The 24572-nt window shown below is 44.0% G+C and overlaps 1 protein-coding gene across 5 annotated transcripts in view; it reads left to right on the top strand.

Annotated features, from left to right (window-relative positions):
* Window positions 1–24572, top strand: part of LOC139581764 (probable E3 ubiquitin-protein ligase MID2) — a 348833-nt gene that overhangs the window by 157817 nt on the left and 166444 nt on the right. For 2 of the 5 annotated variants that reach the window (XM_071411910.1, XM_071411907.1), the window contains exon 1: window positions 13515–13912. The exons of 1 other annotated variant lie outside the window; for it this stretch is intronic. The gene's annotated coding sequence lies outside the window, so the exon portion shown is untranslated. Of the gene's footprint in view, window positions 1–13513; window positions 13913–13953; window positions 14024–24572 lie in introns of those variants that run through there. 2 more of the 5 variants (XM_071411911.1, XM_071411909.1) reach the window with 2 other exon arrangements.

Raw genomic sequence — 24572 nt, 5'->3', positions numbered from 1 at the left:
GATCCCTGTGTGGTCTGGTGTAATGTTGAAGGATCCCTGTGTGGTCTGGTGTAATGTTGATGGATCCCTGTGTGGTCTGGTGTAATGTTGATGGATCCCTGTGTGGTCTGGTGTAATGTTGATGGATCCCTGTGTGTTCTGGTGTAATGTTGATGGATCCCTGTGTGGTCTGGTGTAATGTTAATGGATCCCTGTGTGGTCTGGTGTAATGTTGATGGATCCCTGTGTGGTCTGGTGTAATGTTGAATGATCCCTGTGTGGTCTGGTGTAATGTTGATGGTTCCCTGTGTGGTCTGGTGTAATGTTGAAGGATCCCTGTGTGGTCTGGTGTAATGTTGATGGATCCCTGTGTGGTCTGGTGTAATGTTGATGGATCCCTGTGTGGTCTGGTGTAATGTTGATGGATCCTGTGTGGTCTGGTGTAATGTTGATGGATCCCTGTGTGGTCTGGTGTAATGTTGATGGATCCCTGTGTGGTCTGGTGTAATGTTGAAGGATCCCTGTGTGGTCTGGTGTAATGTTGATGGATTCCTGTGTGGTCTGGTGTAATGTTGAATGATTCCTGTGTGGTCTGGTGTAATGTTGATGGATCCCTGTGTGGTCTGGTGTAATGTTGAAGGATCCCTGTGTGGTCTGGTGTAATGTTGATGGATCCCTGTGTGGTCTGGTGTAATGTTGATGGATCCCTGTGTGGTCTGGTGTAATGTTGATGGATCCCTGTGTGGTCTGGTGTAATGTTGATGGTTCCCTGTGTGGTCTGGTGTAATGTTGATGGTTCCCTGTGTGGTCTGGTGTAATGTTGATGGATCCCTGTGTGGTCTGGTGTAATGTTGATGGTTCCCTGTGTGGTCTGGTGTAATGTTGATGGATCCCTGTGTGGTCTGGTGTAATGTTGATGGATCCCTGTGTGCTGGTGTAATGTTGATGGATCCCTGTGTGGTCTGGTGTAATGTTGATGGATCCCTGTGTGGTCTGGTGTAATGTTGAAGGATCCCTGTGTGGTCTGGTGTAATGTTGATGGATCCCTGTGTGGTCTGGTGTAATGTTGATGGATCCTGTGTGGTCTGGTGTAATGTTGATGGATTTCTGTGTGGTCTGGTGTAATGTTGAAGGATCCCTGTGTGGTCTGGTGTAATGTTAATGGATCCCTGTGTGGTCTGGTGTAATGTTGATGGATCCCTGTGTGGTCTGGTGTAATGTTGATGGATCCCTGTGTGTGCTGGTGTAATGTTGATGGATCCCTGTGTGGTCTGGTGTAATGTTGATGGATCCCTGTGTGGTCTGGTGTAATGTTGATGGATCCCTGTGTGTGCTGGTGTAATGTTGATGGATCCCTGTGTGTGCTGGTGTAATGTTGATGGATCCCTGTGTGGTCTGGTGTAATGTTGAAGGATCCCTGTGTGGTCTGGTGTAATGTTAATGGATCCCTGTGTGGTCTGGTGTAATGTTGATGGATCCCTGTGTGGTCTGGTGTAATGTTGAATGATCCCTGTGTGGTCTGGTGTAATGTTGATGGATTCCTGTGTGGTCTGGTGTAATGTTGATGGATCCTGTGTGGTCTGGTGTAATGTTGATGGATCCCTGTGTGTGCTGGTGTAATGTTGATGGATCCTGTGTGGTCTGGTGTAATGTTGATGGATCCCTGTGTGGTCTGGTGTAATGTTGATAGATCCCTGTGTGGTCTGGTGTAATGTTGATGGATCCCTGTGTGGTCTGGTGTAATGTTGATGGATCCCTGTGTGGTCTGGTGTAATGTTGAAGGATCCCTGTGTGGTCTGGTGTAATGTTGATGGATCCCTGTGTGGTCTGGTGTAATGTTGATGGATCCCTGTGTGGTCTGGTGTAATGTTGATGGATCCCTGTGTGGTCTGGTGTAATGTTGATGGATCCTGTGTGGTCTGGTGTAATGTTGATGGATTCCTGTGTGGTCTGGTGTAATGTTGATGGATCCTGTGTGGTCTGGTGTAATGTTGATGGATCCATGTGTGGTCTGGTGTAATGTTGATGGATCCCTGTGTGCTGGTGTAATGTTGATGGATCCCTGTGTGGTCTGGTGTAATGTTGATTGATCCCTGTTTAGTCTGGTGTAATGTTGAAGGATCCCTGTGTGGTCTGGTGTAATGTTGATGGATACCTGTGTGTTCTGGTGTAATGTTGATGGATCCCTGTGTGGTCTGGTGTAATGTTGATGGATCCCTGTGTGTGCTGGTGTAATGTTGATGGATCCCTGTGTGGTCTGGTGTAATGTTGATGGATCCCTGTGTGGTCTGGTGTAATGTTGAAGGATCCCTGTGTGGTCTGGTGTAATGTTGATGGATCCCTGTGTGGTCTGGTGTAATGTTGATGGATCCCTGTGTGCTGGTGTAATGTTGATGGATCCCTGTGTGGTCTGGTGTAATGTTGATGGATCCCTGTGTGGTCTGGTGTAATGTTGAAGGATCCCTGTGTGGTCTGGTGTAATGTTGATGGATCCCTGTGTGGTCTGGTGTAATGTTGATGGATCCTGTGTGGTCTGGTGTAATGTTGATGGTTCCCTGTGTGGTCTGGTGTAATGTTGATGGATCCCTGTGTGGTCTGGTGTAATGTTGAAGGATCCCTGTGTGTGCTGGTGTAATGTTGATGGATCCCTGTGTGCTGGTGTAATGTTGATGGATCCCTGTGTGGTCTGGTGTAATGTTGATGGATCCCTGTGTGGTCTGGTGTAATGTTGATGGATCCTGTGTGGTCTGGTGTAATGTTGAAGGATCCCTGTGTGGTCTGGTGTAATGTTGATGGATCCCTGTGTGTGCTGGTGTAATGTAAAGGTAAAGGTAATTTGTTATGTAAGCAACCAGGCAGTCCTCATCCTGATATCAGCCATGCTACTGCCACTGAGAAGAATAGAAGGTGTGCGTCACAAACGCCACTCTGCTCCCTACGTAGTGCACTACTATTAATCAGAACCCAATGGGCACTATTTAAAAAATAAGGTGCTGTCTGGGACACAGACGAGGTGTTCCAGTCTGTCACACAGCCCCAGTCTCTTACACAGACCCAGTCTCTCACAAAGCCCCAGTCTCTCACACATTCCCAGTCTCTCACACAGAGCCAGTCTCTCACACATCCCCAGTCTCTCACGCAGTCCCAGTCTCTCACACAGTCCCAGTCTCTCACACAGCCCCAGTCTGTCACACAGTCCCAGTCTCTCACACAGTCCCAGTCTCTCACACAGAGCCAGTCTCTCACACAGCCCCAGTCTCTCACACAGCCCCAGTCTCTCACACAGAGCCAGTCTCTCACACAGAGCCAGTCTCTCACACATCCCCAGTCTCTCACACATCCCCAGTCTCTCACACAGGCCCAGTCTCTCAAACAATCCCAGTCTCTCACACAGAGCCAGTCACTGACACAGAGCAAGTCTCTCACACAGAGCCAGTCTCTCACACATACCCAGTCTCTCACATAGCCCCAGTCTGTCACACAGTCCCAGTCTCTCACACAGTCCCAGTCTCTCACACAGTCCCAGTCTCTCACACATCCCCAGTCTCTCACACAGAGCCAGTCTCTCACACAGTCCCAGTCTCTCACACAGAGCCAGTCTCTCACACGGTCCCAGTCTCTCACACGGTCCCAGTCTCTCACACAGAGCCAGTCTCTCACACGGTCCCAGTCTCTCACACGGTCCCAGTCTCTCACACGGTCCCAGTCTCTCACACAGAGCCAGTCTCTCACACGGTCCCAGTCTCTCACACGGTCCCAGTCTCTCACACAGAGCCAGTCTCTCACACAGTCCCAGTCTGTCATCAGCCATTAATGGGATGCTCTGTTGAAACAATGACTGCATCCTAAAAGGCATCCTAAATGGCACCCTTTTCCCTATATAGTGCACTACTTTAGACTTTAGGGTGCTATTTGGGACTCGAACTCATTCATTCAACCATTCATTCATTGGGGTGGCAGGTAGCCTAGTGGTTAGCGCGTTGGACTAGTAACCAAAAGGTTGCTAGATCGAATCCCCGAGCTGACAAGGTAAAAAAAATCTGTTGTTCTATCCCTGAACAGGCAGTTAATCCACTGTTCTTATGCCGTCATTGAAAATAACAATTTGTTCTTAACTGACTTGCCAAGGTAAATAAAGGTTAAACATTCATTCATTCTCTATCAGTTTGATGTGCTGGTGGGACTAGAAGGGACATGCATCTCTGAGAGTAAAAACAATTGGATGCCACAACTTTTAGATGACGAGAGAAAACACTGTTGGTGAAAATACCTGCACATCAGCAAATGCCGCATACTGGGAAAAAAAAGAACATTTCCTATTTATTTTCCTTGTTTAGTCCAGTTCTACCACTTTGCTCAAAGTGTGAGACAAACATGCACAATGTAATAGTATGTCTCCTTTAGACGGCACTTCACTAAAGGCCTCTTCTGCTGACACGCCTCAATGTGCTAGACATTTAGCCGTAGCCTGTCGTCATGTGACCACAGACTTCACATGATTACTGGCTACGGCTAAATGTATGGAACAGTGGGGCGTGTCCCATCGCACCAGGTGTGTGTGTTGTTAGTATTCTTAATGGGAGTTCTATGTGTAACCGATGTGAAATGGCTAGCTAGTTAGCGGGTGGTGCGCGCTAGCAGCCTTTCAGTCGGTTACGTCACTTGCTCTGAAACCTAGAAGTAGTGGTTCCCCTTGCTCTGCAAGGGCCGAGGCTTTTGTGGAGCGATGGGTAACGACGCTTCGTGGGTGACTGTTGTTGATGTGTGCAGAGGGTCCCTGGTTCGCGCCCGTGTCGGGGCGAGGGGACGGTCTAAAGTTATACTGTTACATATGGACAGGGCAGACTGTGTTGACAGAGACTGGCCGGCTTCACCCGCATGTATATTCAGCCAGGTGTACTCTACACTACTTTCAAAATCCTAACACGGCTGAGCCTCTCTCATTAAAACCACCGTCTTTCCTGTCAGTTGGTTGTCTTGCCAACGCAGTGATGCGGCACACTTAACGATGTGGCGCAGACGGTAGGTCACACACTACAACGTTGTTCACTTGGTCATGAGGATTCTCCACACCACGCTGTCTCGCCAAAACAATGATGCGATGATGTGATTAGATTTTTAACGCAGCTTCGAGCTGTGGCTCAAAACAGCCTCCTAAACGGTTTTCAGTCAGACATTCACACTTGCCATACAGAGTTTGAAATGTTTAGCCAACTTTTTTGAATTAAATAACATTGCTTGTACACTTCAGAGCACAAGGGAATGCTGGGAGTGCTCAAAGGCGAGATCATTAGCCGTCAGATAGCGTCTCTGACCCGCTCACATTAAACGAGCGTCGTGACGACCGCGCGCCCAGAGTAGACAACGACATGTGGATTTTGTCTCCGATCTCAAAAACTTTTTCTGGGACAGCTAAATCTTGTTATTCACTTATCACTTAATGTGATAGTACAGGGGTAAGGCCTCTACCTGTGGCCATTACAGCTCAACTATGACGGGCCCTGAAGGCCTGCTCTACCTTCTGTGGTCTTGAATTAACTACGACTTGTCCCGACTTTTCTAGATATTTTAATGTTGTTTAAATGTGTATCGTTGCTCTCCATATTGCTACCAAGTTTACTGTTCTATAATTATTGATTTTAAATGGTGTATTTATTTTGAGTGCTTACCACCTTGTGGACGTTCCGGTTTTCAGGGGAAATGGAAAGAGAGACTGAGGATGTTCTGGTTTTCAGGGGAAATGGAAAGAGAGACTGTGGATATTCTGGTTTTCAGGGGAAATTGAAAGAGAGACTGTGGATGTTCTGGTTTTCAGGAGAAATGGAAAGAGAGACTGGATGTTCTGGTTTTCAGGGGAAATGGAAAGAGAGACTGGATTTTCTGGTTTTCAGGGGAAATGGAAAGAGAGACTGTGGATGTTCTGGTTTTCAAGGGAAATGGAAAGAGAGACTGTGGATGTTCTGGTTTTCAGGGGAAATGGAAAGAGAGACTGTGGATGTTCTGGTTTTCATGGGAAATGGAAAGAGAGACTGTGGATGTTCTGGTTTTCAGGGGAAATGGAAAGAGAGACTGTGGGTGTTCTGGTTTTCAGAGGAAATTGAAAGAGAGACTGTGGGTGTTCTGGTTTTCAGGGGAAATGGAAAGAGAGACTGTGGATGTTCTGGTTTTCATGGGAAATGGAAAGAGAGACTGTGGATGTTCTGGTTTTCATGGGAAATGGAAAGAGAGACTGTGGATGTTCTGGTTTTCAGGGGAAATGGAAAGAGAGACTGTGGATGTTCTGGTTTTCAGGGGAAATGGAAAGAGAGACTGTGGATGTTCTGGTTTTCAGGGGAAATGGAAAGAGAGACTGTGGATGTTCTGGTTTTCAGGGGAAATGGAAAGAGAGACTGTGGATGTTCTGGTTTTCAGAGGAAATTGAAAGAGAGACTGTGGATGTTCTGGTTTTCAGAGGAAATGGAAAGAGAGACTGAGGATGTTCTGGTTTTCAGAGGAAATGGAAAGAGAGACTGTGGATGTTCTGGTTTTCAGGAGAAATGGAAAGAGAGACTGTGGACATTCTGGTTTTCAGAGGAAATGGAAAGAGAGACTGTGGATGTTCTGGTTTTCAGGGGAAATGGAAAGAGAGACTGTGGATGTTCTGGTTTTCAGAGGAAATGGAAAGAGAGACTGTGGATGTTCTGGTTTTCAGAGGAAATGGAAAGAGAGACTGTGGATGTTCTGGTTTTCAGGGGAAATGGAAAGAGAGACTTTGGATGTTCTGGTTTTCAGGAGAAATGGAAAGAGAGACTGTGGACGTTCTGGTTTTCAGAGGAAATGGAAAGAGAGACTGTGGATGTTCTGGTTTTCAGGGGAAATGGAAAGAGAGACTGTGGGTGTTCTGGTTTTCAGGGGAAATGGAAAGAGAGACTGTGGGTGTTCTGGTTTTCAGGGGAAATGGAAAGAGAGACTGTGGGTGTTCTGGTTTTCAGGGGAAATGGAAAGAGAGACTGTGGATGTTCTGGTTTTCAGGGGAAATGGAAAGAGAGACTATGACGTGCTTTTGGACGTTAACAAGGTGACACTCCATCACTCCTCCACATTTACTGAATTGGTTGAACAGTGCAGAAGAGAACCTCCGACATGATGCTTGGCATTCAGGCCAAAGTGTTCAATCTTGGTTTCATCAGACCAGAGAATCTTGTTTCTCATGGTCTGAGAGTCCTTTAGGTGCATTTTGGGAAAGTCCAAGAGGGCTGTCATGTGCCTTTTACTGAGGAGTGGCTTCTGTCTGGCCACTCTACCATAGAGGCCTGATTTGTGGAGTGCTGCAGAGATGGATGTCCTTCTGTAAGGTTCTCCCATCTCCACAGAGGAACTCTGGAGATCTGTCAGAGTGACCATCAGGTTCTTGGTCACCTCCGTGACCAAGGCCCTTCTCCCACGATTGCTCAGTCCGGACGGCCAGCTCTAGGAAGAGTCTTGGTGGTTCCAAACGTCTTCCATGTAAGAATGATGGCGGCCACTGTGTTCTTGGGGACCTTCAATGCTGCAGACATTTGTTGGTACCCTTCCCCAGATCTGTGCCTTGACACAATCCTGTCTCTGAGCTCTACGGACAATTCCTTCGACCTCATGGCTTGGTTTTTGCTCTGACATGCATTGTCAACTGTGGGACCTTATATAGACAGGTGTGTGCCTTTCCAAATCATGTACAATCAATTGAATTTACCACAGATGGACTCCAATCAAGTTGTATAAACATCTCAAGGATGACCAATGGAAACATGATGCACCTGAGCTCAATTTTGGGTCTCATAGTCAAGGGTCTGAATACTTATATAAATAAGGTATCTGTTTTTTATTTTTAATAAACTTGCAAAAAAATTCTAAAAACCTGTTTTCGCTTTGTCATTATGGGGTATTGTGTTTAGATTGATGAGGAAAATGTTTTATTTAATACATTTTAGAATAAGGCTGTAACGTTACAAAATGTGGGGAGAAAGCAAGGGGTCTGAATACTTCCTGTTTCCGTTTCTGTTTCTGACCGTTTGAGCAGACACATGCACATTTGTGGCCTGCTGGAGGTCATTTTGCAGGGCTCTGGCAGTGCTCCTCCTGCTCAAAGGCGGAGGTAGCGGTCCTGCTGCTGGGTTGTTGCCCTCCTACGGCCTCCTCCACGTCTCCTGAAGTACTGGCCTGTCTCCTGGTAGCGCCTCCATGCTCTGGACACTACGCTGACAGACACAGCAAACCTTCTTGCCACAGCTCGCATTGATGTGCCATCCTGGATGAGCTGCACTACCTGAGCCACTTGTGTGGGTTGTAGACTCCGTCTCATGCTACCACTAGAGTGAGAGCACCGCCAGCATTCAAAAGTGACCAAAACATCAGCCAGGAAGCATAGGAACTGAGAAGTGGTCTGTGGTCACCACCTGCAGAATCACTCCTTTATTGGGGGTGTCTGGCTAATTGCCTATAATTTCCACCTTTTGTCTATTCCATTTGCACAACAGCATGTGAAATTTATTGTCAATTAGTGTTGCTTCCTAAGTGGACAGTTTGATTTCACAGAAGTGTGAATGACTTGGAGTTACATTGTTGTTTAAGTGTTCCCTTTATTTTTTTGAGCAGTGTATATACAGTATATATATATATACAGTATATATATATATATATATATATATATATATATATATATACAGTATATATATATATATATATATATATATATATATATATATATATATATATATATATATATATATACAGTGGGGAGAACAAGTATTTGATACACTGCCGATTTTGCAGGTTTTCCTACTTACAAAGCATGTAGAGGTCTGTAATTTTTATCATAGGTACACTTCAACTGTGAGAGACGGAATCTAAAACAAAAATCCAGAAAATCACATTGTATGATTTTTAAATAATTAATTTGCATTTTATTGCATGACATAAGTATTTGATCACCTACCAACCAGTAAGAATTCCGGCTCTCACAGACCTGTTAGTTTTTCTTTAAGAAGCCCTCCTGTTCTCCACTCATTACCTGCATTAACTGCACCTGTTTGAACTCGTTACCTGTATAAAAGACACCTGTCCACACACTCAATCAAACAGATTCCAACCTCTCCACAATGGCCAAGACCAGAGAGCTGTGTAAGGACATCAGTGATAAAATTGTAGACCTGCACAAGGCTGGGATGGGCTACAGGACAATAGGCAAGCAGCTTGGTGAGAAGGAAACAACTGTTGGCGCAATTATTAGAAAATGGAAGAAGTTCAAGATGACGGTCAATCACCCTCGGTCTGGGGCTCCATGCAAGATTTCACCTCGTGGGGCATCAATGATCATGAGGAAGGTGAGGGATCAGCCCAGAACTACACGGCAGGACCTGGTCAATGACCTGAAGAGAGCTGGGACCACAGTCTCAAAGAAAACCATTAGTAACACACTACGCCGTCATGGATTAAAATCCTGCAGCGCACGCAAGGTCCCCCTGCTTAAGCCAGTGCATGTCCAGGCCTGTCTGAAGTTTGCCAATGACCATCTGGATGATCCAGAGGAGGAATGGGAGAAGGTCATGTGGTCTGATGAGACAAAAATATAGCTTTTTGGTCTAACTCCACTCGCCGTGTTTGGAGGAAGAAGAAGTATGAGTACAACCCCAAGAACACCATCCCAACCGTGAAGCATGGAGGTGGAAACATCATTCTTTGGGGATGCTTTTCTGCTAAGGGGACAGGACGACTGCACCGTATTGAGGGGAGGATGGATGGGGCCATGTATCGCGAGATCTTGGCCAACAACCTCCTTCCCTCAGTAAGAGCATTGAAGATGGGTCGTGGCTGGGTCTTCCAGCATGACAACGACACGAAGCACACAGCCATGGCAACTAAGGAGTGGCTCCGTAAGAAGCATCTCAAGGTCCTGGAGTGGCCTAGCCAGTCTCCAGACCTGAACCCAATAGAAAATCTTTGGAGGGAGCTGAAAGTCCGTATTGCCCAGCGACAGCCCCGAAACCTGAAGGATCTGGAGAAGATCTGTAGGGAGGAGTGGGCCAAAATCCCTGCTGCAGTGTGTGCAAACCTAGTCAAGAACTACAGGAAACGTATGATCTCTGTAATTGCAAACAAAGGTTTCTGTACCAAATATTAAGTTCTGCTTTTCTGATGTATCAAATACTTATGTCATGCAATAAAATGCAAATTAATTACTTAAAAATCATACAATGTGATTTTCTGGATTTTTGTTTTAGATTCCGTCTCTCATAGTTGAAGTGTACCTATGATAATAATTACAGACCTCTACATGCTTTGTAAGTAGGAAAACCTGCAAAATCGGCAGTGTATCAAATACTTGTTCTCCCCACTGTATATATATATACACATACAGTTGAGGTCGGAAGTTTACATACACCTTAGCCAGATATATTTAAACTCAGTTTTTCACAATTCCTGACATTCAATGCCAGTAAAAAGTCCCTGTCTTAGGTCAGTTAGGATCACCACTATATTTTAAGAATGTGAAATGTCAGAATAATAGTAGAGAGAATAATTTATTTCAGCTTTTATTTCTTTCATCACATTCCCAGTGGGTCAGAAGTTTACATACCCTCAATTAGTATTTTTTAGCATTGCCTTTAAATTATGGAACTTGGGTCAAAAGTTTCAGGTAGCCTTCCACAAGCTTCCCACAATAAGTTGGGTGAATTTTGGCCCAATCCTCCTGACAGAGCTGGTGTAACTGAGTCAGGTTTTGTAGGCCTCCTTGCTCGCACACGCTTTTTCAGATCTGCCCACAAATGTTCTATAGGATTGAGGTCAGAGCTTCATGATGGCCACTCCAATACCTTGACTTTGTTGTCCTTAAGCCACAACATTGGAAGTATGCTTGGGGTCATTGTCCATTTGGAGACCCATTTGCGACCAACCTTTAACTTCCTGACTGATGTCTTGAGATGTTGCATCAATATATCCACGTAATTTCTTTCCTCGTGATGTCATCTATTTTGTGAAGTGCACCAGTCCCTCCTGCAGCAAAGCACCCCCACAACATGATGCTGCCACTCCCGTGCTTCACGGTTGGGATGGTGTTCTTCGGCTTGCAAGCCTCTCCCTTTTTCCTCCAAACATAACGATGGTCATTATGGCCAAACAGTTATAATTTTGTTTCATCAGACCAGAGGACATTTCTCCAAAAAGTACGATCTTTGTCCCCATGTGCAGTTGCAAACCGTAGTCTGGCTTTTTTTATGGCGGTTTAGGAGCAGTGGCTTCTTCCTTGCTGAGCGGCCTTTCAGGTTATGTAAATATAGGACTCGTTTTACCTTGGATATAGATACTTTTGTACCTGTTTCCTCCAGAATCTTCACATGGTCCTTTGCTGTTGTTCTGGGATTGATTTGCGCTTTTCGCACCAAAGTACGTTAATCTCTAGGAGACAGAACGTGTCTCCTTCCTGAGCGGTATGATGGCTGCGTGGTCCCATGGTGTTTATACTTGCGTACTATTCTTTGTACAGATGAACGTGGTACCTTCAGGCGTTTGGAAATTGCTCCCAATGATGAACCAGACTTGTGGAGGTCTACAAAAATTTTTATGAGGGCTTGGCTGATTTCTTTTGATTTTCCCATGATGTCAAGCAAAGAGGCAATGAGTTTGAAGGAAGGCCTTGAAATACATCCACAGGTACACCTCCAATTGACTTAAATGATGTCAATTAGCCTATCAGAAGCTTCTAAAGCCATGACATCCTTTTCTGGAATTCTCCAAGCTGTTTAAAGGCACAGTCAACTAAGTGTATGTAAACTTCTGACCCACTGGAATTGTGATACAGTGAATTATAAGTGAAATAATCTGTCTGTAAACAATTGTTGGAAAAATTACTTGTGTCAATGCACAAAGTAGATGTCCTAACCGACTTGCCAAAACTATAGTTTGTTAACAAGAAATTGGTGGAGTGGTTGAAAAACTAGTTTTAATGACTCCAACCTAAGTGTATGTAAACTTCCGACTTCAACTGTATATATATATATATATATATAAATTCTTTATAAGCCAGAAGCTTAGACCTAACCCCAGAGAGATAGAGAGAGAGATTTGCTGGTGACCTGCTACGACATCGACATGCATTTATTTATGTCAGAAGGCTACTGCATCCGCTATTCAGATATACAGTTGGAGGCTAATTCGTTATTTATGTCAGAAGGCTACTGCATCCGCTATTCAGATATACAGTTGGAGGCTAATTCGTTATTTATGTCAGAAGGCTACTGCATCCGCTATTCAGATATACAGTTGGAGGCTAATTCGTTATTTATGTCAGAAGGCTACTGCATCCGCTATTCAGATATACAGTTGGAGGCTAATTCGTTATTTATGTCAGAAGGCTACTGCATCCGCTATTCAGATATACAGTTGGAGGCTAATTCGTTATTTATGTCAGAAGGCTACTGCATCCGCTATTCAGATATACAGTTGGAGGCTAATTCGTTATTTATGTCAGAAGGCTACTGCATCCGCTATTCAGATATACAGTTGGAGGCTAATTCGTTATTTATGTCAGAAGGCTACTGCATCCGCTATTCAGATATACAGTTGGAGGCTAATTCGTTATTTATGTCAGAAGGCTACTGCATCCGCTATTCAGATATACAGTTGGAGGCTAATTCGTTATTTATGTCAGAAGGCTACTGCATCCGCTATTCAGATATACAGTTGGAGGCTAATTCGTTATTTATGTCAGAAGGCTACTGCATCCGCTATTCAGATATACAGTTGGAGGCTAATTCGTTATTTATGTCAGAAGGCTACTGCATCCGCTATTCAGATATACAGTTGGAGGCTAATTCGTTATTTATGTCAGAAGGCTACTGCATCCGCTATTCAGATATACAGTTGGAGGCTAATTCGTTATTTATGTCAGAAGGCTACTGCATCCGCTATTCAGATATACAGTTGGAGGCTAATTCGTTCATTTTATATCAGACTATTTTGTATAAAGATAATTATTATAGTGTTACATTATAGGAGTAACTCTGGTAGGCCTGAAACAGACTTCCCCACCTGAACTTCAACTATTGGATGGAGCGTCATAGCGGACTGCCTTCATATCATAGGCCTACAGTAATAGCCACACCCATACCAAACCTTCACAAACATTTCTAAACTTTATTAGGGTAATATAAAAAATAAGTCAAGCCGAAGAGCAAAAACACACAACCCTTCCCTGTGCCCAATAAAAAACGACACAACGCTCCCCAAAGCAACAAAAAAAAACTTTGACAACCCTCCCTTACTTTGGATCACCCCCCCCCAGTACATTTCGATCTGTCCCTAACTGCGTTAAGCTTCAACCACCTATTACCTTTATTGCATCATACAGTAGCGTTCCATTAGATTAGAATACTGGTTAGTAGCCAACCGTAGACCTATCATCGTCATTACAGGACGAGGGAATTCCATTGTCATTAACGATCCCATCAATTCCATTAACTTGACATTTACAGTGATGGGGCGGAGGGGAGGTTAGGGGTTGGTTACAATGGATCTCTCTACTGCCCAGTGTGGCTAGAGCAGTCCGCCTGCCTGCGCTGCGCTTCTAGAACCCGATTTGTTTCTTTGACTTTTCGCATTGTATTGGTAGGAGGAGCTGCTTTCCTGTGATTGTCCGCCTCTTCTCTCTCTCTCTTAGCAGGTTTCTCATTTTTCCAAAGTTAAATATTCAAGTCTGTGAGCTCTCACGGACGGTGGGTGCTTGCGCCGCCGGAGAGGTTTGCCGTTGCTTGCGTCGAAAGCGAGCGGAACAGAACAGAACAGAACGGAGCGACGCTGTTTATGTCACATAACCGGGGCTCTTCCTCTTCTGTTCGATCCAAGTGTTTCTTAACTTCGTTTTCGACTGCTTGCTTTCAAGATGACAGAAGAAAAGAATGTTGGGCATATAAAGCTGGTAGGTGCCTCCAACCCCTCCCATCGCGCTGTCTCAGTGAGTGTCGGTCGGTGTCAGGTTTATTCTGCAGCGCTTGGTGGGGGAAAGCGATCATTTAACTGGGAGAAGACAGTAGGCTACTTTTGCTATTATTGGGAAATCACTACATAACATTCTCCTATTTGGGTTAGTCTTTCACTTTGTGAGAGAGAGGATCTGCATCAGTGAAAAGAGTTGAGAGACAATCAGAATATATATATATATATATATATATATATATATATATATGTCAGATATATACTGTCTGTTATTGAAATAATCTAAACCGGAATGCATTATAACTTTAAATAGACCGATCGAATATAACTTTATCTTGTATTTTATTCCATTATATTCTATTGTAAATAGATGTTGTAAGGTTCCGCTGGATCCAGTGTTTGTTTTACCAATCGAAGGATTGTGTTGATCGGTTGTTGTGTTGAGCTGGCTGCGTTCGGTATTGAGCCATAGCCTACCGTAGCCTATAGCCTATTAACGAAACAAACAACAATCCAATTGCACGTGTATGCTATGTGGGGAAATGATTTGTGCCATTGCGCATAACCGGCCTGTCATTCGATTAACAGTGGCAATTATGGATTGTCATTCCAATGATCAATAGAATATAATGATTCAATGGTCAATAGCTAGCTGTTATCACCCCGTGCCTTTGGAATGTGTGGTTTGTCATGATGTGCCATTTAGTGGACAATAGCCTTGTTGTCTGACTGAAGCATATGCTACTGTTAGCTCAAAGGCCGGCAGATGGCGATGTTGAGTAGTTTTCATTGTATGCAGCCGTCGATACATTCGTATCTCTCGTAGACTGGTTCGTACCTAAAACATTCTCCATTCAGGCTGCATAGGCTTCGATTTCCTCCTTAACTTTATTTAATGTTGAGAAGAAAAAAAAGGCTAAAATATGCCTACTTTCCTTATGAAACAATTTTACACCACCATGATAGGGTGGCTAAATGCTAATCTCGGATGTTGTGTAAAACCCATTCAGCCAATCAGATTGCAGCAGTCTGTTTTTTCACCCTAATGCTTCGAACACACCGACATGATTTTTGCGCAAAATAGTACACAGCATCATCTGGATATATATGCAACAAAAGTTCAACATTCACCCTCTGCTACCATTTCTGTCGAGCCATCTACACATACAGTTTGACGCATACTTTGGATAAATCCAACCTATGGACCACACCGGACGCACTGCAACTGCCTCTGCAACACAATGCTGCAGTTGCAGTGCGTTCGGTGTGGTCCATAGGTTGGATTTATCCAACGTATGTGTCAAACTGTATGCGTTTCATTACAAATGAATGTAATTCTGGTGTACCAAAATGAAATGAAGCTGTCAGTGTGTTCGAAGCGTAACCTAACCCAGTGCAGTGTCACATTAGTGGACACCAAGACTGTTCTCAGGGCACGTCTGCCGGTTTTGACTAGCAGAAGTGACTTTTCATAGCAGGTTAAGAAAATGTACACAGCAGATTAGGAGAATTAACATGGCAGGTTAGGAGAATTAGGTAAAGGTTAAAGGGTTAGGGTTAGCTAAAATGCTAAGATTGTTCCCGACATGACTCAAACATATCTAGCTAAAACCAGGTCTGCCCTGAGAACAGTACTGGTTTACACTAATGTGATGCCAATAAAATAAACGGAATCCCTAGGGGCGGCAGGTAGCCTAGGGAGAATTAATTAGGTAGCCTAGGGGCGGCAGTTAAGCCAGGGGCGGCAGGTAGCGTAGGGAGAATTAATTAGGTAGCCTAGGGGAGGCAGGTAATAGCCCAGGGGCGGCAGGTAGCCTAGGAATAATTAATTAGGTAGCCTAGGGGCGGCATGTAAGCCAGGGGCGGCTGGTAGCGTAGGGAGAATTAATTAGGTAGCCTAGGGGCGGCATGTAAGCCAGGGGCGGCTGGTAGCGTAGGGAGAATTAATTAGGTAGCCTAGGGGAGGCAAGTAATAGCCCAGGGGCGGCAGGTAGCGTAGGGATAATTAATTAGGTAGCCTAGGGGCGGCAGGTAAGCCAAGGGCGGCAGGTAGCGTAGGGAGAATTAATTAGGTAGCCTAGGGGAGGCAGGTAATAGCCCAGGGGTGGCAGGTAATAGCCCAGGGGCGGCAGGTAATAGCCAAGGGGCGGCAGGTAATAGCCCCGGGGTGGCAGGTAATAGCCCCGGGTCGGCAGGTAGCCCAGGGGTTAGAGCGTTGGGCCAGTAACCAAAAGGTTGCTGGATCGATTTCCCGAGCCGACAAGGTAAACATCTTTTGTTCTGCCCCTGAACGAGGCAGTTAACCCACTGTCCCCTGGGAGGCTGTTATTGTAAATAAGATTTTTTTTTTATAGTTTCAACCTGATTAGCTTAACACCGTACATAACACCCAGGATTAGCATTTAGGCAGTCCAGCACGTTGATGGAAAATGGTGTTTCGTAAGGAAAGTACGTATATTTTCCCAATTTTTTCCCGCCTCCTCGTCATTAAATAAAGTTAAGGAGGAAATCGATCCCTATGCAGCCTGAATGTACATTTTTTTTTACGAGGGATATAAATGTATTGCAGGCTGCATACAATGCATTTGGATGGTAAAATGAAAATGACTCAATGTCGCCATCTGCTGGCCTTTGGGCTAGGCTACTGTACGCTTCGGCGGCTTGTGTTTTACGTTCCTGAAGATATCGAAAATCAAAGCATATGTCAGATGTTGCTAACATATTATGTTCATTCGTGACATTTTAGATAAGCAATCGAGCTCAATAAGGCTTTGACTTTGAAAATCAAAACTCATACAGTCAGCAGAGTCCTGTAATAAATCCGTGGCGAGAAAATAGTCCGAGTTCCACTGCTCAGTGCTCGAGTACGGTCAGCGGTACTCTCCCAATTTAATAACACTCATGTTGAAAATGTAATGTTGATTTGAATTTGACTTATAGATCTAATTCTCTCACATTAGTTTATATGGGCTCCACAAGATGATAATTATAATAATAATACGATTGACTATTGTAATTGTTTTAATGTTTTGTATTCTGTTCTTGTGTTGTGTGTACATGCCTTCTACTTCCTGCTGACCTCTTGCCAGGTCCTCCTCGCAAAGGTTATTTTCCTGGTTAAATAAAGATAAACAAAATAAATAAATAAAAGATCTGGACAATGTGGTGATGTTGAAGTATTGGATCACTTTATGGGTATTTGAGTAGAACGTCATATTAGCAGCTGTCATGATTTGATACATATCTGGAGGATCAACATGATACTGTTGCAGTGGAGGCTGCTGAGGGGAGGACGGCTCATAATAATGTCTGGAACGAAGCGAATGGAACGGCATCAAACACATGGAAACCATGTTTTTCTTAATGTATGGATACCATTCCACTCCAGCCATTACCACGAGTCCGTCCTCCCCAATTAAGGTGCCACCAACCTCCTGTAGCTGCATGCCCTACAGTATAATCTGTACAAAAAAATACAGCCAATGCTTTAGTATCATTTTTAAAACATAATGTTGAATTAAATACAAATAATGAATTGTCTGTGGTCCCTTACGGTTATAACCACTTCCCTCTTTTTGTTTTCCTTCTTCTTCAAAAGGTCCTATTTTCCTGGCCTATTATCCTGGCCTATTTTCCTGGCCTATTATCCTGGCCTATTTTCCTGGCCTATTTTCCTGGCCTAATATCCTGGCCTATTTTCCTGGCCTATTTTCCTGGCCTATTTTCCTGCTCTATTTTCCTGGCATATTATCCTGGCCTATTTTCCTGGCCTAATATCCTGGCCTATTATCCTGGCCTATTTACTGCAGCTTGTTGCATCAGAGCACTGTTTAGATCAATTGCCGTTTTACTACAACCAAACAGGTCATACAGTTTTTCTAGATTGCATGTATCATTATATCACTTCTCTCTGTATAGTCTGAGAGAGAACAACTAACCAAATCCAGTATCCCCATAACAGCCAATCAGTGTCTGTCTAAAGAGGCAGCTGTGGACTGTATTGTAGAGTGGATTAGGTTAGGTTGCCGTGGCACCAGCCCAGCTGTGGACTGTACTGTAGAGTGGATTAGGTTAGGTTGCCGTGGCTCCAGCCCAGCTGTGGACTGTACTGTAGAGTGGATTAGGTTAGGTTGCCGTGGCACCAGCCCAGCTGTGGACTGTACTGTAGAGTGGATTAGGTTAGGTTGCCGTGGCACCAGCCCTGCTGTGGACTGTACTGTAGAGTGGATTAGGTTAGGTTGCCGTGGCTCCAGCCCAGCTGTGGACTGTACTGTAGAGTGGATTACAGTGGCTTGCGAAAGTATTCACCCCCTTGGCATTTTTCCTATTTTGTTGCCTTACAACCTGGAATTAAAATCGATTTTTTTGGTTTCATTTCATTTACACAACATGCCTACCACTTTGAAGATGCAAAATATTTTTGGGGGTGAAACAAACAAGAAATAAGACAAAAACTGAAAACTTGAGCGTGCATAACTCCCCCCACCCCCCAAAGTCAGTACTTTGTAGAGCCACCTTTTGCTGCAATTACCGCTGCAAGTCTCTTGGGGTATGTCTCTATAAGCTTGGCACATCTAGGCACTGGGATTTTTGCCCATTCTTCAAGGCAAAGCTGCTCCAACTCCTTCAAGTTGGATGGGTTCCACTGGTGTACAGCAATCTTTAAATCATACCACAGATTCTCAATTGGATTGAGGTCTGGGCTTTGACTAGGCCATTCCAAGACATTTAAAATGTTACCCCTTAAACCACTCGAGTGTTGCTTTAGCAGTATGCTTAGGGTCATTGTCCTGCTGGAAGGTGAATCTCCGTCCCAGTCTCAAGTCTCTGGAAGACTGAAACAGGTTTACCTCAATAATTTCCCTGTATTTTCAAGAATTTCCCATCATTCCTTCAATTCTGACCAGTTTCTCAGTCCCTGCCAATGAAAAACATCCCCACAGCATGATGCCGCCAACACCATGCTTCACTGTGGGGATGGTGTTCTCGGGGGGATGGGAGGTGTTGGGATGCGCCAGACATAGCGTATTCCTTGATTGCCAAAAAGCTACATTTTAGTCTCATCTGACCAGAGTACCTTCTTCCATATGTTTGGGGAGTCTCCCACATTTCTTTTGGCGAGCACCAAACGTGTTTGCTTATTTTTTTCTTCAAGCAATGGCTTTTTTTCTGGCCACTCTTCCGTAAAGGCCAGCTCTGTACAGTGTACGGCTCAAAGTGGTCCTATGGACAGATACTCCAATCTCCGCTGTGGAGCTTTGCAGCTCCTTCAGGGTTATCTTTGGTCTCTTTGTTGCCTCTCTGATTAATGCCCTCCTGGTCTGAGTTTTGGTGGGCGGCCCTCTCTTGGCAGGTTTGTTGTGGTGCCATATTCTATCAATTTTTTAATAATGGATTTAATGGTGCTCCGTGGGATGTTCAAAGTTTCGGATCTTTTTTTATAACCCAACCCCGATCTGTAATTCTCCACAACTTTGTCCCTGAACTGTTTGGAGAGCTCCTTGGTCTTCATGGTGCCGCTTCCTTGGTGGTGCCCCTTGCTTAGTGGTGTTGCAGACTCTGGGGCCTTTCAGAACAGGTGTACAAATACTGAGATGATGTGACAGATCATGTGACACTTAGATCGCACACAGACTTTATTTAACTAATTATGTGACTTCTGAAGGTAATTGGTTGCACCAGATCTTATTTAGGGGCTTCATAGCAAAGGGGGTGAATACATATACACGCACCACTTTTCTGTTTCAAATTTTGGAGTTATTTTTTTCATTTCACTTCACCAATTTGGACTATTTTGTGTATGTCCATCACATGAAATCCAAATAAAAATCCATTTAAATTACAGGTTGTAAATCAACAAAATTGGGAAAAAACGCCAAGGGGGATAAATACTTTTGCAAGGCACTGTAGGTTAGGGTGCCCTGTCTCCAGCCCCGCTACAGCTGTGCAGGCTGTTACTGTAGCCCCCCTTCTCTCTCTCCTAACATTACCCCCCTTCTCTCTCTCTACTAACATTACCCCCCTTCTCTCTCTCCTAACATTACCCCCCTTCTCTCTCTCCTAACATTACATGCCAACCCTCTTTAACTCAGTTTCACATCAGCCAAATCAGACTTGTCGTTCATATTTCAAACCCTAACAAACAAGCTCAAACAAAGAAGTACTGATGACTAGCATGTTATAAAACGTTCCAGTTTGAAGACACCGCACAGTAGTCTGCGTCCCGTGTGGTACCGTATTACCTATACTGTATAGAGCCCTATGGGCCCTGGTCAAAAAGTAGTGCACTATGTAGGGAGCAGGGTGCCATTTGGGGCACTGGCCGTGTTTTGTCTGCTCTCTCTGTACTCAGTAGGGGCGTTAGAGTAGGAGATGGACTGCTACTGTAACAGGCAGAAAACGGTGTGTGGTCTGTCCCTGTTTGGCTTCAACATTGCCCTGTTATTGTTGTTGGAGGCTGTTGTATAAACACTTCAGGGGACAGCCAGGGGACTTGGATGGATCAACCGATACGTTAAAAAGCTTCTATTGTTGTATAACCGCTGTGTTGACCCTTGAGATACATACTGTTATGTATGCAGTGCATACACTATACAGAAGTGCCTCTGATATAACAGCTGAAATGTATACGTCTGAAATGGCACCCTATTCCCTACATAGTGCACTACTTTTGACCAGGGCCCATAAATAGTAGAAGAAGCAGAATAATACTTTTTTGTCGATTTAAGAGAATGGAAATGTGTCTTTATGCTCACAACCTAACAGTGCACTATATAGGGAATTGGGTGCCATTTAGGACTAGCCCAGGACAGAAGTGCCTCTGATATGACGGCTGAAACAAACTTGCAGTTCTGTATATGTGGGTAGTGTTTTTATAACTTGATGGGAGACTTGGTTATGGTTGGAGCCAAATGGATAAGGGATGGTTTATCTATCCTGTTTAGCTGAGCTAGCATCACACCAGGGGGCTGATGGGGTCCACACACGCACGCGCGCACACACACACACATAAGGACAAGACTAATGTCTCACTACTAGGGCTGTGGAGGTCATGAACTTTTGTCAGCCGGTGATTGTCAAGCAAATAGCTGCCGGTCTCACAGTAATTGACCGTTAATTAACGTGAACACGTTTAGCATCTCCTGACTTCCACACAAAGCCACTGATGCTGAACTTTTGGAACATCTACATTTTAAATCATATAGCCTACACCATCACAGTAAATCCATTATTTATTTTAGACAGGGCTAAAGAAGCATTATAATGAGAAAATGTAGTCTATTTTAGAAGAACAGAATTGCATACTCTGAGTTTTCCTTATGTTAGGTCCTGATCTGGCTATGCCATATGGCTGTGGGCTACACTAGTTCATTTAGCAGGCGAGATTTACTTAGAATTATGTGGTATTATTTTTATAGGTTGAAGAATACAAATGAACATAACTGAATAAAATAGAAAGAATATATTCTACAAACGATAGCGCACATTTGAACACACTGTGTTGAGCGGTTAACAAAGAAACAGAGTTATTTATGCCGTTTTAGTTGTGATTCAAACATTGGGCTATGTGTTTAGACTTTTAATACATTCTAAAGCAGCATGATGTGACTTCAAATGAGGATATGAAAAATGTCACATGAAAGGCATGAGATCTGCTTTTTTTTTTTGTGCAGGCTGCACACACTTCATCAGTCTCTCATTCACAATTTGACAAGCACTTGATAATATTCTCACCAGGCCTCGAATTTCCCAGCATCATCCCCCTTGTGTGGCCATAATGAAGATATTGGAAGAACTGTCCACATTTACTTTTCATCAGCCAACAAGATGAGTAGGCCTAACTAACAGCAAAAGTACTAGCCTACAGTATGTCAATCTACTATCCACTATTGTACAAAAGTTGACCTATTCTATTTAAATAAATATTGGGACATTTGTGGGATGCGATATATCCAATTAATACCACCACTAAAATAAAATAAAATCATCGGAATGTTTAGCTTAAAATGTTGATAAACTATTAGGCAATTTTTTTCATAATATAAGCGCAGACATTTGCACACGGCAGTAGTTTCAAGTTAGGGGAAATAATTTTAACTATAAAAATGCATCTATAATAAAAGCATAAGCGACAATGTCGCCATCCCACCTATAGAGACTGTAGAGGTGTTAGTCCCAGCAGAATGGGACTCTGGCCCATCCCACCTATAGAGACTGTAGAGGTGTTAGTCCCAGCAGAATGGGACTCTGGCCCCATCCCACCTATAGAGACTGTAGAGGTGTTAGTCCCAGCAGAATGGGACTCTGGCCCCATCCCACCTATAGAGACTGTAGAGGTGTTAGTCCCAGCAGAATGGGACTCTGGCCCCATCCCACCTATAGAGACTGTAGAGGTGTTAGTCCCAGCAGAATGGGACTCTGGCCCCATCCCACCTATAGAGACTGTAGAGGTGTTAGTCCCAGCAGTATGGGACTCTGGCCCCATCCCACCTATAGAGACTGTAGAGGTGTTAGTCCCAGCAGAATGGGACTCTGGCCCCATCCCACCTATAGAGACTGTAGAGGTGTTAGTCCCAGCAGAATGGGACTCTGGCCCCATCCCACCTATAGAGACTGTAGACGTGTTAGTCCCAGCAGAATGGGACTCTGGCCCCATCCCACCTATAGAGACTGTAGATGTGTTAGTCCCAGCAGAATGGGACTCTGGCCCCATCCCACCTATAGAGACTGTAGACGTGTTAGTCCCAGCAGAATGGGACTCTGGCCCCATCCCACCTATAGAGACTGTAGACGTGTTAGTCCCAGCAGAATGGGACTCTGGCCCCATCCCACCTATAGAGACTGTAGACGTGTTAGTCCCAGCAGAATGGGACTCTGGCCCCATCCCACCTATAGAGACTGTAGACGTGTTAGTCCCAGCAGAATGGGACTCTGGCCCCATCCCACCCATCACTGCTTCTACTGTTGAGTTCTAAACTCCAACGATTCTAGTATTTCTAGTAATTCCTCAGTTTAGCAGCTCAGATAAATCATTTAGGCAGATGGTATGCATTGTGTTGAATGAAACAGCATGTTCAGAATTGGCTGGTAGCTAGGCTATATAATGCTGTTAAATGAAGCAAGTAAAACTCCTCTGTATTGGACAAATGTTAAGTCTGCGGATGAGCAATTCTATTTAAATGCACTGTTGGTTTCAATATCTGTGCTATTATTCATTGTTATATTGTAGAGAGAACAGTGTTTAATTTAAGCCGGATCCGGTACCTCCTCCATTTTGGACTGAAACCTATTTGGCCGGATCCGGTACCTCCTCCATGTTGGACTGAAACCTATTTGGCTGGATCCAGTACCTCCTCCATTTTGGACTGAAACCTATTTGGCCGGATCCGGTACCTATCCATTTTGGACTGAAACATATTTAACCGGATCCAGTACCTCCTCCATGTTGGACTGAAACCTATTTGGCCGGATCTGGTACCTCTCGTGGCATGAACAGTTATTTTCACTTTTTGCTATGTAAAAATTATAATAAAACCGCTCAAAATTCTGGAAGAAGTTGATTTTCAGCCCGGGCCTGATATTCTAAGGGATGATTTGGGTTGGGCCTGACTTATGGCTTTGCAGTCTATGTTTGAGAACAATGCGTTGGCCGTGGCTGTGTGAGAGGCATAACTAGAATGAGATTCACTTTCTTCTATAATTTATCTCCCTCTCTCTGCTCTTATAGACGTGAGTGTGCAACTCTCATCTCTCCAGCGTTGCACGTCATCATTTATTTCCTTATAGAATCATAGCCTTGCGAAGGGCTCTGGAGTAGCTGCAGAACACCCGATTTAATTTAAATACATTTGCTAAAGTTATAGAACTACTCCTGTCTATTCAGAAAGAAATTAAATAATTCAGAAAATGCCTACACAACTATTAGAAGGACTATAATTTAGCCACAGAGGATCAATAGCTTCTTAAAAAAAAAAATAATTGCTTAGCTGTGGATTGTAGCACAATAACAAGGCATGGCCTTCCAGTGGTGGCCGGTGCTGTTTAAGATGAGGTAGGCCATTTTTTTTTCTCATGAGAATGGCCATATTTTTATTACAGTGTATTGGATGACTTGTCATTCATATTCCTTTCACCCAGTTCAATGTAACATCGATAGGTTTAGGCTACTACATGATATTCACATTTTCCCTATAACCCATCATGAGGTTGCTACAACTTAACCTATGAATGAAAAGTTTACAACTCATGTAAATGACATAGAAATCCGTGTATAAAATGCAGAGTTTGTCCCAGACCCTAAACCTACTATAATGGTGAGTAGGTGTAGGGTCTTACTTACTGTACGTGTCTCTACACTGCTGCTCTATGACTCCAATGTGATGACATGCAATGCTATGCTATGAAGGTGATTTATTTTTTTGTTACCAGTATCTCAGAGACACCTCCTGATTTTACAAACGAAGCACTGGGAGAGAATAAAGCCCCCGCCCAGATGTTGGAGTATTCCACCTGTTAAATGAAGAGCGTTTGTTGATTGTCCTGTGTACAGTTTCCATTTAGGGGACCTCTTTCGCCTCGAGTGCACCCAGAGGCAGATGTTCCATGTGTTCTATTTTAAATGAAGAGACTAATGTGTTGTTGAC

Source organism: Salvelinus alpinus, chromosome 7 (assembly GCF_045679555.1).
Source record: "Salvelinus alpinus chromosome 7, SLU_Salpinus.1, whole genome shotgun sequence".
Taxonomy (NCBI): domain Eukaryota; kingdom Metazoa; phylum Chordata; class Actinopteri; order Salmoniformes; family Salmonidae; genus Salvelinus; species Salvelinus alpinus.
This window is presented reverse-complemented; position numbering and strand designations above follow the sequence as displayed.